Consider the following 6,590-nt stretch of genomic DNA (forward strand, 5'->3'; position numbering starts at 1 on the left):
TTACCAAACACTTTAACCCTTTGACCTTGACCTTGGAGTGCAGTGATGATTTCTAAATAAATGATATATGATAGGGTGTTCATAATACACACAATATATCATTACAAATGACATCTCACCCACAAAGACACCGAAAGCGGGGGACCACAATTCCTTGAATTTGCTTGTTCCGACAGTTATTTATTTTAAAAGAATTTTTTTTTCATTTATGGATAGATATCATAAAGCGGAAATTATAAGCGGGTGTTTATTTTGGCTTTTTAAGTTATTTACACGATATAAAGAACATAGGATAGGATGGGGTGGGGTAGAAGGCTCCTTTAATTTGACTCATTTTCAATCGAAGAACGATTTACATGCTAGGCATAGTACTTTTATTGTCATTTCTATCATATACTTCGTACTTGAAAATATATTCTCGTCTAGACTGAGTGGAATTCATAGTAAATTAAATATTATCTGGAGAATATTCCTGCTCGAAAGAAAGTTTTACAAAAATAATTCTGTACGATATTGAATTTACAAAATCAAAGAGTAAAACAAAAGTGACAAGAATTTTAATGTCTCTATAAAAATCCGGAAAAACTCCATTAGCTAAGTATAGCAAACATTGATGGGATTTTTTAAGGACATTTTTATCACTGCTTCTTTCCTAATTTCGTCACAAACGACAAGGCAAATAAGATCGTTCAAACATTCATCAGTCAGTCACTGTATGTAATCACAAATAATCCCCCAGTGCAATAACTTGATCAAACAACAGTCAATTTGTACACCAACACCTAGTTTAGGCAGAGTTAATGCGTAGAAATGCAGAAATGTGTGGAAATTTAAGGTGAAAAATTCGAAAATGAATTTGTTTGCACTTTTGCGTCGAGACAAAAAGTCATTTTCCAGTGCAAGTTAAAATCAGAAATTAAAACATTATTTAGAAGAGTTAACAAAACGCATCATTTCATGATGACAGCTAGGACAGGTTTTGGGTACTAGTCGTTCAAATAACGCTTTCAAAACGCACTTGTATATATAAAAGGGTAAAATGTCATTGGCACACTCCCTTTCTTTTTTATGAGAAGCAGCATACTGTCATCTGCGACTTAATTGACTGTAGAATTTGATGCAATAGCACCTCCCTCTTTTTAAAATAGAACAAGATTTTATGGAATCATTTGACGAAGGTGAGAGTTTCTCAAATACAAGTCAACCACAAAGTCAAGGTCAAGCGAAAAAAAATCCAAAGAAAGTTTTTTGAATCACATAGATTACACCCATGAAATATCCCCCATATGACCATAAAATGGCCCTATCCGGACACCACACCCCCATCTCTTACCGTCAATTAATATGGCCAATGTTAAGGCTTTTCGAAAGTAGATAAAAGTCGAAGGTCAAGGCCAAAAGTAGGCAAGGGGTCTGGGGGCCGCCTTGAGGCCCCCAGTGGGTCCAGGGCAGAGCCCTGGTGGGGGCCCAGGGGGCGAAGCCCCCGGAAGCTCCTGGGTTCTAGAGATTTTGTAGGGTAAAAATGAGGTTTACCAAGTAGAAATATTTACATTTTCTAGACGAAACTGTGATTTACGTTAACTTTGACAATTTTAGCGGGGGGCGCCCCCCTTAAATCCGCCACTGAAAACCTCTGTGTGCCACACTTAAACCTGGATTGCAGCATTGCAGCCAAGGGGAAATTTTTTTAGAAGTACATTGTAGATAGATTTCCAAGGTCAAGGCCATGAAGCAATCTGATTAAAATCAGATCCTTTGATCCGCTCATATAGATCGCTACACAAGGTGTAGCGATCTATGTGAGCGGATCAAAAGATCTGATTTTAATCAGATTGGAAGTGTAGCGACCTATATGAGCGGATCAAAGGATCTGATTTTAATCAGATTGGATCATGAAGCAAAAAAATGTTAGTATCCGCAGAAAAGTGCCTGTTACCGAAAGGAATACACTTGTGAATTATGAAAACTTTCACAACAACCGTTTATAAGTTATATATAAAGGTCTTAATTTTTTTTAAGAAAGTAGACCAAACCGTAAGGTACTTAGTAAAGAGCTCAAGATCAAACAATAATAATATCCAAAGAAAGTAGTTGTTACATAAAAGATACATATATGATATATGAAAACCCTAGATCCAACCGTTCAGAGGTAAATGTTAATAAAGTGTAAGGAAAAAATACTAAATTCGTAGATCAGTTAAGGTAACGAAGTCAAAAATGTTGATACAAAAGGGAAAATTTTCTTGATTCTTGTCAAAAAAGCATACACAAAGCGTACAAAAGTTATATAGGCAAGATTGAAGTTTTCACAAACATACTTGTACACTGTACAGCCAAATTTTTACCGACAAATAGACGATCAGATTAATAAACGGACAAACAGACGGTCAGTTAAAAAAAAAATACGTCTCCGAATCTTCAGGAGCATGAAGAAAAAAATATTCTTTTTATGCCCCCGTAAACGAAGTTTCGGGGGTATATAGTTTTTGTCATGTCCGTCTGTCTGTCTGTCTGTCTGTCTCTCTGTCTGTCTGTTTGTCCGCAAAAACTTTAACCTTGCCCATAACTTTTGATTTAGTGGAGCTATGACTTTCGTATTTCACAGTTATATTCCTTGTGACAAGACCTTTCTTTGGGTACCACCAAATTTGACCTTTTGACCTTGACCTTGGAGTTTGACCCATTTTTACATGAAAAATTTTAACTTTTACTTTGGCCATATCTTTTGAACAGTAGCTACCAGGACATTTATACTTCAGATATGTAATCTTTGTTGAAAGACCTTTCATTGGATACCAACAATCTTGACCCTTTGACATTGACCTTGTAGATTTCCGTACTTGTAAAAAAACTTAAACCTTGGCCATAACTTTTGAACAGTAAAGGATAGGGCTTTCATACTTCATATATGTAATCCTTGTGAGAAGACCCTTCATTGGATACCAAGAACTTTGTCCCTTTGACCTTGACCTTTGAGATTGACCAACTTTAAAAAAGCAAGCCTAGACCAATACTTTTTAAAGGGTTAAGGCTAGTGCTGTCATACTTTACGTATTTAATCCTTGTGACAATACCTTTCATTTGATAACAAGAACTTTGACCCTTTGACCTTGGAGTTTGACCTACTTTAAATTTAACCTTGGCCATAACTTCTGAATGGTTAGGGCTAGGGCTTTCATAATCTATATAAGTATTCTATGTGGCAAGACCTTTCATTTGATACCAATTACATTGACCTATTGACCTTGACCTTGGAGATTTTTGTACTTATTGAAAAAACATTTAACATTGGCTTACTTTCAAATTTCACAATTGTTTTCCAGTGAGAATACTTTACTTTTGGTACCAATTAATTAAATTTGCATTTAAGAAAAGTTTAATCTTTGCTACTGCAATACAGGGGCATCAGTGTTTCACAAACACATCTTGTTTCTATTAATGTGTTGTTGCTAAATTTTGTTGAGAAAGAGTTTCAGAATACATTAGCTGTGAATGGAATATAGAAACAAAAGAGGTGATAGCAGGTGCTTGTAGGATTAAACATCTCATGTCGACCAGTCAGTTCCACGTGAGTACTTTGCATTAGTCAGGTAATATGAGTAATCCGCCAAAATGATGCTCAAAGGAATAGTTATTGACTAGAAAGCTGCAGTCGTATTACCACATAAGTATACGTTTGTAACACAGTGTGTTTACACGCAATAGTTGAAGACCCTGCTACACCAAATTATGTGTCATGAAGCCCCCCCCCCCCCCCAAAAAAAAAAAAAACATGATCGTACTCAGAATATTGTATTATGTACCAAATTAGCTGAAATATGTATTTTAATTTAAACACTATGCTAGTGAGAGTGGGTCAAATCTGTCTATATACTGATACTAGTAATTCCATGAAACTTTCGATATATCCACGAAATACATTTTTCTTCATAATGTTAAGACATGGTGGCTTCTAACGTATTTTCTTCAGAGAAGTGGAAATGCTTTCACCAGAGGGTAGACCCAGTTAAATGTTTCCATAACTTTTGTATGCCCCCTTAATCGAACATTCGGTGTTAAAAATATTTTTTACCATGAAAAGTCGATGGAAATTACATCGTACGATTTAGCCACAATCGGCTCACCTATGTTTACTTCCGGCAAAGAGGGGGCACCTGACCAAACTCAGAAGCTCTGGTGACAGCTCTCTAGCTTTACCTATATTCGTTCTTTTTGTAAGAGATAACAACCACGCTAATGTTAAATATGGTAGACTGATTTGGAACAGCTTCTTGATCGAGGATGTCTATAATACAAGTCACTGGTTCAGGGGGGAGTGTCCAATCCGATAGGACCCCATTTTATGGAGGCCGTGTGCCGCCAGAAATCAGTCTCCTCATCAAACCACTAGCAAAATGCGAAAAGCAAACTGTTGGAAAAATTCTACAATGCAAGTATTTCTGTAAAAAAAACAAACTAATCATGTAGATCACTGTGTACGATTTTTTATGCTGTAATCAATCCAAAGTTTATATTAGCAATAAAAGGGACCTATATCAGAGGCGTACTTGACCTAAAGTTCTATTGAGGCAAAACCATTGTGGCCAGGGGTCTGGGGGCCGCCTTAGGCCCCCAGCAGGTCCAGGGCGGAGCCCTGGTGGGGGGTTCGGGGAGGTTCAGGGGGGCGAAGTCCCCCCGACGGAAATTGAATTGGTTGGTTTTAGAATGTAAAAATGACACTTGTCCTGCGCAGACATTTTGTGATTTTTACGATTAAATGACTTTCAGCAGTCATATGATACTATATGTACATACTGTATTTCAAAGTATTTAACAGAGTTATAAAAATGTTTATTCAAACTTCTAACAAAAAAAGTTACATATTTTATTTATTTTTGAAATATCTAAATATAATTGAATTCGGTTTCATTTGGAAAGATGATAAAATTCTTCACTAGTTTACAGGGTTTGTGAAATACAAGTTTAATGCCAATTCTAGACTTTCATTTTTCCTTTTTCATAGAAAGCCTTCAAAGGTTGTCAACTTTGTCAGCCCCTTGTTCTTGTGGTCCATATACTAGTATAAACTATATCCCCCCCCCCAAAAAAAATACTTTTAGGTTTTAGAACTATAGAACCCGATCTCTTGAATTTTGATCCAGAACCAGTACAATAATTAAATGATTTATAGATTCATTTAAATGATAAGTAAATACAATTAGGTTTTCAGAAAAATATTAAATATTTTCTATGAGGTATTACTAATTAATTATGAGAAGGGGAATGTTGCTGAAAAATCTAGTGAGGCAGTTGCCTCATTGCCACAATGGAAGCTACGCCCACTAACGGGATAGGCAACTCCTTCATCGTCATGTTTATTAACCCCAAAAATCATGCACTACACTACAAGTTTTTCAAACTTACTTTTATTCCCAGTAAAAAGCCTGTTGATTAATGTCATTTGTTCCCTTTATGTATTGGAATGGATATTTAATAATTTTTTAAGCATGAATTCTAATATTATTTAAATATAAAGAAAACAATCACGGAAATCGGCGATTTCTCGGAAATAGGGCCGATCAGGGGCATGTGCAGATTTTGCATAAAACGAAATTAATACTAAGATGAGGAGTATAATCCATGCTAAAAACAAATCTTGAATGGTTGTTTAATAGATAATTAAAGGTTTTGATATGAAATATTTGATAGCATTAGAAATTTAATTGATTACAGTTGACTTATGAAATCCTGCGAGTTACGAGATATCGCGAGAGTTGCCTATCCTGTTAGTATATAGGTCCCTGGCAATATTGAATAACAATGTGCCTAAAGTAATAACAAGTATCAATCTGATGGAATTTTTTTAAAAATCTTAAGATTACCATAAAACATTGATGCTGCAACCATTAGGGCTAGCACAGATGTCTATTATTGAATATATCACTGTACATAATTCAAAATTGAAATAGATCTATCCTTGAAACTTAATGAGACATTGGGAACTGTAGACTCTGATTAGTGTTGCAAAATCAGACCTAATTAGCTAGATTATTAGTGGTGGATCCAGAAGTTCATGTGGAGGTGGGGGATGGGTGAGGCCCAAAGGGATGAAGGGAGAGTGTATGGGAGGGAGTGTCCCTCTCACATTGATGTGAGTTTGGGGGCTTCTCGTGAGAACATTTTTATGTTAATGGCTCTAAACGGTGCATTTTCCAGCAATTTTGACCACTTTTTGTAGCATTTTTTGAAGACCAGCCATCACAAAGCTTTAAGAATTTGAGAAAATAAAGTGTTTTAAATTGATTTAATTTAAAAATAAGACTTTAGACTTTTCTTTTAAAAATATTACATCTGATAATTTTAGAAAAATAAGCATTTGACATGTCTTCATTTTAAGTGCACCTTCAATTTGTGGTATGTCAAGCTCTGACTGCAAGATACAACTGATGTGCAATTTTAAACAATTTAAAAATTTGGATTTCTTGTAGAAACCCTAACTACTGGTTTTCAATTTATATGAGTATACTGTCAATATAATTTGGAATATAAACAAAAATGACATTTCATACCAAAGAATAAAGTACATACCAGTATAATGAAGAATACAGTAG

The sequence above is a fragment of the Saccostrea cucullata genome, unplaced genomic scaffold (genome assembly GCF_032062105.1).
Source record: "Saccostrea cucullata isolate Sc308-1 unplaced genomic scaffold, CSIRO_AGI_Scuc_v1 ctg137, whole genome shotgun sequence".
NCBI classification, from domain to species: Eukaryota; Metazoa; Mollusca; class Bivalvia; order Ostreida; family Ostreidae; genus Saccostrea; species Saccostrea cuccullata.